The sequence below is a fragment of the Protopterus annectens genome, chromosome 5.part0 (genome assembly GCF_019279795.1).
Source record: "Protopterus annectens isolate FY-2018-M chromosome 5.part0, PAN1.0, whole genome shotgun sequence".
In the NCBI taxonomy this organism is placed as follows: Eukaryota; Metazoa; Chordata; order Ceratodontiformes; family Protopteridae; genus Protopterus; species Protopterus annectens.
The window spans coordinates 1038811035-1038824318 of NC_056735.1; positions in this window are offsets into that span (position 1 = coordinate 1038811035).

Consider the following 13284-nt stretch of genomic DNA (forward strand, 5'->3'; position numbering starts at 1 on the left):
GTAGTGTTGGGTGGTAGGAGGAGAGGGTTGTCTGTGTACATGAGGCAATTGCTGCATTGCCCCAAGATGCCCAGATTCATCAGGTAGACAGGAGAAATCACTGGGAGCTGACCCTTAGACATGCCTGGATAAGTGCTTATTTATTAAGTACTAAAAACTGCTTTCCACTAGACAAGTGAGGAAAGTTGAGTGATGTAGTAATTTACAGCTTATGTAGTGCGTACAATGAGTTCTGAACAAGTGCTGAGTTCAAAGAAACAGATTTGAGTGCTGAAGCTAGAAAACTGGCTAGTTATAAAAAAAAAACTAAGCTAGAAGGCTTCCCTCCAACACAGAAGGGCTTGGGGGCTCAGAAGCCTACAAACAGTCTATACCATTTAACAGGAAAGGCAGGAAACCAGCTTACATTTTTTTTTCTGTTTCCCAGATGCTCTCTTTGTACACAGTAGGAGTGCCTGAAATCAGAATATGATCTCACTGCACTCAGTTGAGTCAGCAAATGAGATGTTCCTCACCTTAGAAGTACCTTGGGACAACATCTATCCTCTACGCTCCGTGGCACATGTGATAAATGTGGTACACTATAGTAGCAATACATAGCTAAGTGGGGGGTTGAATCTCAGTACTGTCATCAGTATTTTGTGTGGAGGTTGCTGTGACTGTGTAATAACAGGATCCATTGTGGGGGTAGGTTTTGCTAAATTATTATGCTGAGGACCTAGCATATGTCACAATGTCCACCTTACAAGGACAACAGATGTCCAATACCAAAGAGGCTGGTGTAGACAATCCATATCCCTACATGTGACATTATGGATTGGTGAACAATATAGGTAACCCTTCTATTACTCAGAGAACACTCTCCACCCATGTCTCACACAAAAAACACACTTGGCTAGGCAACAACCACTATATTGGTATTTCCCTGTATATTGCCTCACAGATAGTAACCACGGTGTGATTCTAGTGGACTAGATGCCTGTTGACCACAGCAGTGCCACTGACATCAGAAAGTACTGTGATGTGTTACATCTCCTGACTGAGTGTGTGTTATCCAGCAAGTAAAAGGACATGGCACCCTCTTCCATCCCTGCAGTAGGCAAATAAATGCTTACAGTGACCTTTTTGCTATGTTCCCCACTGGACGCTTGCAACAACTGTAGACTCTACAAATGTAACCCACAAAGGGAATACCATGCCTTATACACATGCCCTGTATGGACAGATGCCACTACCTCCACTGAATACCTGTATCATGCTGTCAATGTAGGTGCAAGCACGACCTCAGTTCCATAGCCAGGTCTCACCAAATGTGGTCAGGAATGCTACATCAGAAGAGAACAATCTGTCCACACAACATGCCCTAGATACCTCAAGTACACTTCCACACTTCAAAGAACATGCATGTGGGACATGTGCACAACCCAGACACTGTCCATGTTATGGAATACAGATCACATACATGGGAAGCAGTGCACATCACTGGCCACCCGCAATAGTAACCCATATGAGTGGATGGTGAATACAATACCCACACCTGGGGACCACTACAGGGACTACACCCCTGAGCCACACTGGAGACTATTGTCATGTGGCCTGATGCCAAGGTATTCCCTTTATCTAGCTTTGTACAGCCTTCAGGCCCATTCACCTACTACACACCTGTGAAGCATTGAACCTATGCATCTCAGTACTAGCAAGAGTGTGTGTGTGTGTGTGTGTGTGTGTGTGTGTGTGTGTGTGTGTGTGTGTGTGTGTGTGTGTGTGTGTGTGGAGATTAATGATTTTGAAGCCATTCACACTCACTACACCTCCCATTGCCCTACTTTAGCATGCCTGCTGAGGTCATTCACCTTGAAATAACCCTTTGGCCACGTTTTGACCATATAAGCTCTGTGGCACTTGTGATAACTGTGTAATATTGTAGTATAACAAACTAGCTAGGTAGGAGTTCTAATCCTGATCCTACCAGCTGTGAAAATGTGTGTTTCCCTGAGAAGGTGTGTGTTTGTTTGTGTGTGTGTGTTGTGTGTGTGTGTGTGTGTGTGTGTGTGTGTGTGTGTGTGTGTGTGTGTGTGTGTCTTTGTTGACCTGCTTTTGTGGACATTCACACTTACTACACTTCCTTTACCCCTCCTTTAGCACTGCTGTTGATGTTACTCACATTCATAAATACCTTTGGACAGCTCTCCATCATGTAAACTCCGTGGTGAGAGCAATAACTGTATAACACTGTCATAACAATCCGTAATCCGATAGGGGTTTGAAACTCAGGTAAGTGTGTGTCTGTGTGTGTGTGTGTGTGTGTGTGTGTGTGTGTGTGTGTGTGTGTGTGTGTGTGTGTGTCATCAGTATCCTGTTGGGGTGATTGTCTAATGACAGGCTCTATTGCAGTGTGGGTTTTGTTACATCATTATATTGAGGACCCATATGTCGCAGTGTCCATATTACAAAGCCAAACAGTTTTCAAACCCTGTAGAGGTTGTTGTAGACAATCCACAGCCATAAATGTGTACAGCCATGTGCAATTACTATGTGACAGTACGGATTAGCAAATAATATAGGCAACCATTATAATATCCAGATACCACTCTCCACCCATGGATCATTCACAAACATGCTTGGCTCTTACTCTCTTACTCCCTTTCTTTCTTGCTTTGTCTCTGTCTCTTTCTCTCTCTGTCTCTCTCCCTCTCTGGTGGATGTGGAAAATTACATCTGTTTTGCATAGGCAGCAGCTTGAGTTTTGTAAGTAATGCTCATGATCAGCTAATGGTCTGTGCATGAACTGCAGTTCCCCACTTGCTAACTGCATGTGGAACAGCTGTGGTATCATTCCTATAGCCAATTGCATGGAAACACACTCCTATAAGTAAGCACTTCACGTGAGTGTTGGCCCTTTTCCTTCACTGTGAGCAGGACTTCATGTGAGTGTCTGACAAACAGCATCACAGAGGGTAATTAGAAATACTTCTTACAACATACACTGTGGAGACAGGCCAACAAATAGGAGCGGGTGTTCCAGACATGGGGACAAAATGTAAGTATTGCTGTTCTACATTTGAAGTAATGTTGGTTTAACAGGTTTTGTGTGGATATGGCTGTTCTACATGATTTAAAGTCTGGCATGACAATGTTATGTGGTTGAGGAAATTCTCACCTGTAGGGCTATCTGCAGACTGGTCAGAGTTTGGAGTCTTACATGTGGTGTGTTACTCACACATTTCCTATCTTTAGAAATGCAGCAGCATACTCTGATGATTGCAGTCAGTACATAGTGACATCCATGTGAGTTACTGACTTCATATCCCTCAGAAAAGATATGTCACGACAAACTCTGTTACACCAGGAATTTTCTCAGTTTATCACAGCAATATGTCAATATTGGCCCTGTGTTTGAGTGTCTGTCCCCCAAGTCTGTCATCCTTTGTCCATATGTCATGCAGTAAGAAGTGCATATGTACAGTATATCATTATTTACTGACATCATACCTGATAACAAGCCAGTGAGATATCAAACTGCTAGACATGTTATGTATAGTAGGCCTTATATTTGAGGACAAAACCTGGACATTCTGTTGTAGTCAGTACAGTAGTGAGGTCTGTTTACTTATGGTGATTGTTGACAGAGTGTGTATTGTGAATATGTTACTTGGCCTGTGTACAGAGTGTGGTAGATGTTAGTGTTCTTGGTCATGTTGTATCTGACATTTCATGCTGCTTCAGTTTCCAGTACCCTATCAGTGTATATGTTTGTAGGGTCAGACTGAGAAATGTCCCACACCACAGTCAGGCATTAGACTATACTGTGTATTGGGCCAGTATATGTAGGGTTAGAGTGTGAGTGCAAATATGAGGATAGTTTTGTTCACAAAGTCCATATACTGTACTATTAATTAGGCTTACCATAATGTGACTGTGACTGTGTTCGGATTGGTTGTGGGTATGCACTTTCACACTGGTGTCTGTTAATCCATGCTGTTACATGCTTGTAGTGCCTGCTATATTTGCAAGTATATGTATATTCCTCCATAGGAAACTTGAGTCAGTGTTCTGGCAGTCTGCCTGTAGTTTACACAGTACTTTGTTGCATGCCTAGCAGCTCAGTGCAGTTACCTAGTGTGATGTTATGTCCAGATATTTGTCAGATGTACTGGCCACTATAAGTGTTGTGTATTTCTGAAAAAGAAGTGGGATGCTGTGAAGATGTATGTCACTAACTAGTGGGAAGTATGTGGGATTGGGACCTCAGCTCCTCCGGTTAATATGTGTTAGGACAGACAGGAGGGTGTCAATGCATTAACTGTGAGAGTTTATCTATTCCAGTATTTGTGTGATATCCCTATTTTCATGGCTGAAAGCATCCACTTTGTCAGGCTTGCTCCACACGTCTTGTTCTAAGGAGTTCTGTGTATATCTCTGGACTGACCAGATTGTGTCAGACTGTCCACGTTTATTGGTCATATCTCTGCTGTATTCCACAGGATCATTACTGTGATTTGTGTGGTACTTCACTATGATGATCTTATGATATCTGTCAGTAACTGATGGCATACATGTCAGTATCAGAAATGACTTCCTATACATGTCTGTTGACACAACCCCTGTTATTGTAGCAACATTCTACAGTTATACCTTCAATACTTACATTATATTCTATTGAACTAAGAGTTGTGACTATTGGTGCTGAGGTATGACTACATTACATGTTATGGGCATATGTTATATATACACACACACACACACACACACACACACACACACATTTTATATATATATATATATATATATATATATATATGTGTGTGTGTGTGTGTGTGTGTGTGTGTATATATATATATATATATATATATATATATATATATATATATATATATATATATATATATATATATATATATATATATATATATATATATATATATATATATATATATATATATATATATATATATCTACACACACACACACACACACACACACACACATATATATATATATATATATATATATATATATATATATATATATATATATGTGTGTGTACATGTATACATATATCTACATATGTATATATATCCATATCCTTATGTGTAAACATGGGTGTTGTACATACCTTCCCAGATGTATCTCACCATATTTATCTGATATGTGTATATTTAGATATAAAAACATGATTGATTTAAAACTAATTTAACTTACAAGTACTAAACAATTGTAGTAGTCAAAGCAGTTTTTCACTACTATATGTGTACTGAATGATATATTTGAAAAAGCAAAGAACATCTTCACAGCTCCGATAGCTTAGTTGTTAACTGCTGTGACTATATTGTACAGGGTCCTGTGTTCAAGACCTGTAAGGGATGTCCATTTTGTTGCTAGGCAGAGCAAGGACTGTTGAATACAGAGTGGTTAAGGCAGTTTTGAGCAGCTTTAAGTGGGTTTGCGTGAAGCTAAGCAATGCTAACATATGGTTAAATGAATAAGCGATTACACCGTGTAGGCTTCGCTTACCAGTGCGCAAATCTTTTTAGCATTTACATTTAAGCAATGGGTACACTTGCTAAGCATAGCTTAGCCCTGGTAACCAATGATCACATTCCAGTCTGATAAAATAGCAAGGTAATGACATCTTTAATAAGTGTATTTAATTCCATGTACATAACATTATTCTATGTGCTGTCATTACAGTAGCAAAGGGTGTGAGCATACTGTATGGGACACCTGGGTATACATGGCTAGTGAAACAATCTTTTCTCTTTGTATGTGTTTCGTACATGGGTAGTATCCCAGGGTATATGCAGTCACACTTGCAAGTACTGTATCATCACGTTACTACTTTTAACAGTGCTTTTCCAAGTAAGAGTAGATTGCAGATTGTTGTACTGGAACCATACACCCCAGCATGCAAAGCTGGACTCTGAGTACTGACTATCATGTTCTTGTTGTGTGAGTTGTGTGTTATTAAGTATTTGCTACTGGATATTGATCTGATATGTGGATATTAACTGTAGACTACTATGTGTATAGGACATGTCATTGAGGGCTGCTGTCATGTAGTAATGGTATACCTATCAGTGTCAGATGTCTATCTGTCAAAACATTCATTCTAATGCATAACCTGTTGGGTAGCTCATTTCTGCTTACAGGCAATCTATGCTTGACTGACACTGACATGTCTGCCCAGTTGTGTTATGAATGCCACAGCTAGTAAACCCCACCCTGTATGCACTACATGCCATGTATACCTCAACTAGACTGCCATAGTCAACAGAACATGCTTGGGTACAGGTCTCCAACCCAGACACTGGCAATATTATGTAATATATGTTGCATACATGTCAATTGGAACACCTCACTGGCCCTCTGCAAGAGAAAGACCACATAATTGGATGTTGCATTTAACTGTCACCCTGGGGATAAGTCAAGTTGCATCAGTTGATAGATGGCCTGCTGACAAATGGCATGATACCAGTGAACCCACATACCCTACTCTTCTCATCTCTCCATGGACATTAGCCTGGTACACATCTAGGAACACCTGCACCTATGGACCCCAGTACTGACAAATATGTCAGTATGCATTACTGAGAATAACAGTGTCTGTGTGTTTGTAAACATGTAGTTGATAATACCCTGAGGGCTTTCTCACCTCCTACACCCCCAATTGCCACAGTGAAAAATGGCTGCTGCTGTAATTGACATTAAATGCACCTTGTTACACTCTTCACCCTATGGGCTACCTGGAGCTTGCAGTACCAGCATAACACTGTTGTACAAATGGGTAGATAGGCATGGGTTACCCTCTGAGTCCTGGCAAGTGTGTGTATGTGTGCGACTGTGTATATTTGTAGGATACAGCATTCTGAGGCCACATTTTCCAAATACAATACACCTTGCCATACATTATAAGGGATAGTGATGGTGCTGACATTAGGAGAGCCATGACAAACCATCACCTTACTATCCCTGTGGCATTTGCAATAAATGCATATCCCTGTAGTAGCACTGATTAGATAGACAAGGGGTTGTATTGCAGTCCTGGTCAATGTGTGATTGTGGGTATTTCAGAGCATTATCATGGGTTTCAGTGAGTAAGATATCGAATGTGGGGTGTGGGTGCTGGGTATACTGTCTTTACACCATGGTACATGTCATACATCCAGTACATGTCCCAAGGTCCACTGTATGAGGAACACTATCACCATCAACCATACAGGTAACTGATTACACTCTCCAGCCCAATGATGCATGTCCTGTGTGCAAATTCTCTGTAACAGAATGGACTCACTCACAAGGTAGTACTGATAAACCCAGGTCTCTCAGATGTGTCTATGACTGTTATGTGTTTGTCAATATGTATATGACAGTATGTCATACTATGTATTGTTCATTAACACCCAGTACATCTTCCATTACCATATTGTACAAGGCCTGGTGATGTTCTTCCCTTAACAAGAAACTCGGGACACACCTCATCCTAAAAGCTGTGTGGTGTGTGCAATTAAGGCCAAACACATTAGTAGCAATAAGTACCTAGGTAGGGGTTCTACTCTCAGTGCTGTGTGTATGTGAAGGGATCTACTTCAGTTTGCAGAAAATACATGTCCCAGGAGGTCATTTGTCTGAGGACTGACTTGCAAATGCTAACATTTCAAAGGAATCATCTTGTGGAAATTCATGCCATCAAAACTAGTAGTAGATGTGTAAATGCCCTGTTCCCAACTGTACAGCTGTACAGCGATACTGGAGTTGGTATATATAGTTGGATGTGGATGTTGTGAGCACAGCCACCCTCACTGGGGTTATTGCTGTGTGTATCCCTACACTTAGCATAAACTGTACAATATTACAGCAGACTAACAGGTTAAGTAGTTGTTAATCATACAATGTGTGGGTCTACAGCACCCCACACCCTCCAAAGTGGACTGGAGGGCTGTGGCACCCAGAATGAGTAGCCCTCTGGAGCATCAGACTCTGTCTGGTGTAACGTTCCGTACATGCCTGTGCCTCCATGATGTTCTGAAACATGCATCTGGTGACACCTGCTGTGGCACTTCTGCAAGAGGCATAATGGGCAGCAGCCCTCCTATGAGCAACCCTGTACATCTGCCTGTGTGGTACCTCACTGCTCATCTGGCTATGCCTGCTGTGTAAAGACACACTTGCCATAGTCAACACACTGTCCTGTCCCATGCCACCACCCGCCAACTGTCCTTCATCTATGGCCACTGGTGATGAGGTATGTATAGACATTGTGACTGTGTGTGGGGATGGGGTGGATAAAAGTGGGATGTCAACCGATGGTATCACTTCAACCCCTGACAACCCCGCCTGTGCCTCACCATATCTATCATCATTGTCAGAATCTGTATGGACACTAACATCAGTTTGTCTGCAGGAGGGACCCTGACCCACCTTGCCACCTGTTAATTTAAGACCTGTATGTCATTTCCACACACACTCACACACACACACACACACACGCACACACACACACACACACACACACACACACACACACACACACACACACACACACACTTACAGGTGAGCTGGCACAAAGATATTACACAGACCTCTGATTACCCAACAGTCAACATGCATGACATATTGAACTCAGCATGCACTGCAGCTATACTCAATACCTGCTACCAACATCATACATCTCTGTAATGCATGATTTGTGTTAGTAGGTGATGCCCCTTCCCATGGAACACACTGCACCCATGTGCACAGTATTGCTGTGCACCTGTTCAGCATCTTGGCATGTACTGTGCACCATACCTTACGAGTGTACACACCACTGCTGAATGTGTATATGTGTGGCAATTATGTTTGCTCTGTTGCTCACAGCCCATATGTGTTTGTCTGACACATACCTGGGATGATATGAGGACAGATGTCAATAGTGAATGTCTGACCTCTGATTTGCAGATCTCATCATGAGCAGTGCATGTATGAGCAATAAAATCTGATTACACTGACAACCTTCAAAGATTACTGTGGCTATGAGGAGTGTACACACCCTTGTTGACATGCCAGCCTCTTCCGTAATATGCAATGGGGCCACAATACTGCATATGTTAACATTGTACACACCTGATATGTGACATATGACCTGTGCAATCAAATGCAGTATCAAACAAATGTGTTAGTTGTGCAGATGCTGATTGAGATGCATACAACATGTGGGTTGCATAAGTGTGCACACCCTTAACATGATGGTTTGTTGCAGCACCTATTAAGTGAACTACAGCAGTCACTATTCCTGGAAGGGGTTACTAGCATGGCTCACCTTCACTTAGCATTATTTGGTCAGTCAGCCCTACAAATGTCCCCCAACTCTACCAGATTGCAAGGTCAGCTCATGTGCACAGCTCTTAGAGGTCACAAAGTGCCTTCACTATTGCTGTGGAGTCAGGCACAATTCATGACCTTGACTGTGTTCAGATGCAGCCATTCTTAGTGAGCTTTGGATGGATGCTTCAGTTCACTGTTGTTTTTCAGGATGACACCCCTCCACATCCTCAGCCTTATTGCTGATGCTTGACAACTATGGGCCACACATGAGTGTCATTTTGTAGTGATCCAAATTCAGAATGCCATGTCTACTGGCCTAGTTCCTGCTAATGAACAGCAAACCTAAAGGTGTACACTGGCACCAACAAGGTGCAGATGGGGATGGTGAGCCTGAGGTGGAGTGAGGTGTTGCTTGTGCACCACATGTATCTTTATTAATACTGTCTGTAGGTTTCAGCCTTGGTCTCAGTACACCATTACACATTGCAACACATGCCTTTGGAAGACTTGATGTTATGCATATGCTACCTGTAGAGAGCCCTGGATGATGTTTCCTGTGGAGCAACTCTTCCATCTGATTACCCTAACCCACAGGCCACACTTATGCAGATTCCAGGTGACTGTCGACACAGGTACTGCACAGGCAGTACTTGCTAGACATTCCTGCAAGTCCCTCAGTGTTGCTGCATGTTTCTGGGCAGCCTCCATGACCAGTTTGCAACATGTGTTGTCATCTGTCTTGGATGGACTGGGCATCTGTTTATTTTCTACATTAATGTTGTCTCATACTTCATAGTTACATACATTACTGTCTGCACTGTTTGCCATGGTATATGCAATGGTGAGGTAAAGCTACTTCTCCCACTCCTGAGTGCTACCTTTCAGATATGGGATCCATTCCATGGTTTGTAAGATATGTGCAAGCCACGGCTGCCTCTGTTGCAGGTGAGTGGGCGCATGTCATGGACATACTTCATGGACAGCAAGCAATTACTTGATGTGACATTGAGGCCCTGTACGTGATGGAAGGTGTGTACGCAAGAAGAGTGAATGCTGTCAATACCTCAAAAGATGGTTCCACAATATGTTATTTGGAGTGTGTGCACACATATAAGGTATGTATTCCCCATATTTGTTGTCCTAACATAGGATTCCATATTACACATTCACTGCTCATGTTAGGATCACATTACAGGTTGTAAAAGGTGTGGAATGTAGTATTGTGATATGCCGTTGTGTAAATCCGTAACATTTGCCATTTTAATAGTGGTGTGTACACTGTTGTAGCCACTACATAAGGATTATGTTTCAGACATGTTCCTACTGTAGGCCATTTGTCCCACCATTATGTTCATCTCTGTCCACACATCCTGCACTGACAGGTTGTTAAGTATACTGCAGGACTCTTCCCTTCAGATATGCCACCATGGTGACCACTGTGATGCAGTGCAATTAAGAGCAACAATAAGTGAGCATGTACAGCATGTATTATGGGTAGGTGTGTTAAATGTGTGCATGGCAAATACAATGGCCATAACATGGCCAATGTATTGGCAAACCTGAACAAAACAACTCCATACTCATCAGCTACAGGCAGCTGCCCCAGTTGTATACCAGAGCGACCTACATAGTTGTGTGAGAGATGTAATATCAGTAGCCACACCTGTGGCATTGGTAGTAGGTGGGAGCAGCATTTCAGTACATCAGCAGTACAAATCCAAAATACTAGAGATTATACACATCTGTTCATTACTACACTGCAGCAACAGACTATGTTATCTGACATATGCATGAATATACTTTACAGATGAAGATGGATAAGCAACAGTGGTCTAATAATGTGGCCTGGGGCCTTACCTTCATGCTCTTTGTCCATTGTGTGGCACCCACCTCCACAATGCTATCTTCAGGTTCCTGCTTGGCTGGCGGGCGGATGCCCCAAGGCTGGCAAGGAGCTCCTCAGCATGTGTCAGTGGGGGCTGGATGGCATGACCCCCACCTGTGGCTAGCGAGTCTCTCCTAACTGCAGCAGCATGCTGACGGGCATGGCAGATGAGATCGGTGAAATGATGTTGCACCTGCTTATAACTGTGGTTATGCAGGCCAACATCATTTACCCTGTGGATGAGCTTGTTCCACAGGACGGTCCTCTCCTGCAGATCATGGGCCCTGCATCCAAAGAGGGTTCTGTGATGTAGTACAATGAAGTTTATGATAATATCATTCTCCTGGGGAGTATACACAGGGAGACGTTCATGGGACATTGTATCTGGAAGACATAAACAGGAAAAAAGGTCAGAGAACCTCATACTGCAAGGATATAACAGTTGTTAATTGACATCTCCCCACCCCCACCATATCTGCAACAATAACCTAAACACACAAATCAATGGGCATGTTTATACCAAACCTACTGTTGGGACATATATCTTATTGTTCAACAAATATTAAAATGTATTTCTAATCATGTTCCATGTTGAAACACTATCATTGGTGTCCTGTTGCTATCAATGTAACCTGCATGCCCTTGTAATGGTCACTGTGGTTCCATATGTGCATGTGTTCTGTCTGCTATGCAACTGTTTCAAATCCAGTGTTTTGGGTTAATGAGAATATCAATTCATGCTTTTATAAATAATCTTGGATTGTGTTGACTATTATTAACCCACATATGTTCTAACACTGCAACACAATAGCATGTTTGGGAAGGCCGTTCCCAGTGGACCCACCTCTCCCACCTCATCTGGCCATGGCACTAGGCCACAACACATCTGGGACCCACCCCGGGACCTCCTCATCCACTGGTCCTGCACCACCTTCAGGTGGAACCACCTCTGGGGCTGGGGCTCGTTCCCCCTGGGTCAGGTCAGGTCCAGGGTCTGATGCATAGGGAGCTCCACCGAGAATTGGGAGATCTGATACAAGAGCTTGAGGGCCTCATGGCACAATTAGAGGGTCAACCTGCCCCTCCTGCTCAGCCCCCAGCACAGCCACCTTCAGGGCCATGAAGGTGCTATGATTACTGCCCATGGGTGGGGACCTCAGTCCCACTGTTTCCATTTGGGGGCTCATGGGCTTCCAATTTCCAAACACCCCTCCCTTTCCAAGGTGTTTACCCTACACATGTGTCATATACCGCCTCTCTATGCTGTCTTGTCTGTCTTGTCTGACTTCTGGCCCAACCTACCTCCACAAATATAACTACTATCCTTCCCCAACATCCCACTCTCACCTTAACAAAAAAGGGCAATCTGTTCCCAAAAAGAATTTCACACCATACATAACTGTCCATTTCACACTCTCTTGCATCTGCTTTAAAGTGCCTTAATCACTCTGTGTCCAACAGCCCTTGTTCTGGCCAGCAAAAAAATGATCAGCCCTTGCAAGTGTCTAACTCAGGACCCCACACACTATAGCCACAGCAGTTTACCACTAAGCCATCCGAGCTGCAGATATGTGTGATGTTTTCTCAAACATATGCAGCACAGTCATTCAATAGTAGGTAAAATGTATTTATCTATATATATATATATATATATATATATATATATATATATATATATATATATATACACACACACACACACACACACACACACACACACACACACATATATATATATGTGTGTGTGTGTATGTATATATATATATATATATATATATATATATATATATATATATATATATATATATATATATATATATATATACATATATATATATATATATATATATGTGTAGACATACATGTCTATATATATATATATATATATAGCTATATGGAGTGCATTCAGACATCAGATCCACACTCTGAACCTCATTCCTCTACAGCTGAAATGTTCTGCCTTGCAAATAACAGAGCATCACATGTAGACACAGCCTAACATTGGGGGGATATATAGGGACAGATCGTAGATATGCTTATTACAAACCTATGACGTTTGTGCATGATACATTTCACATTACCATGACTGCTCTGAA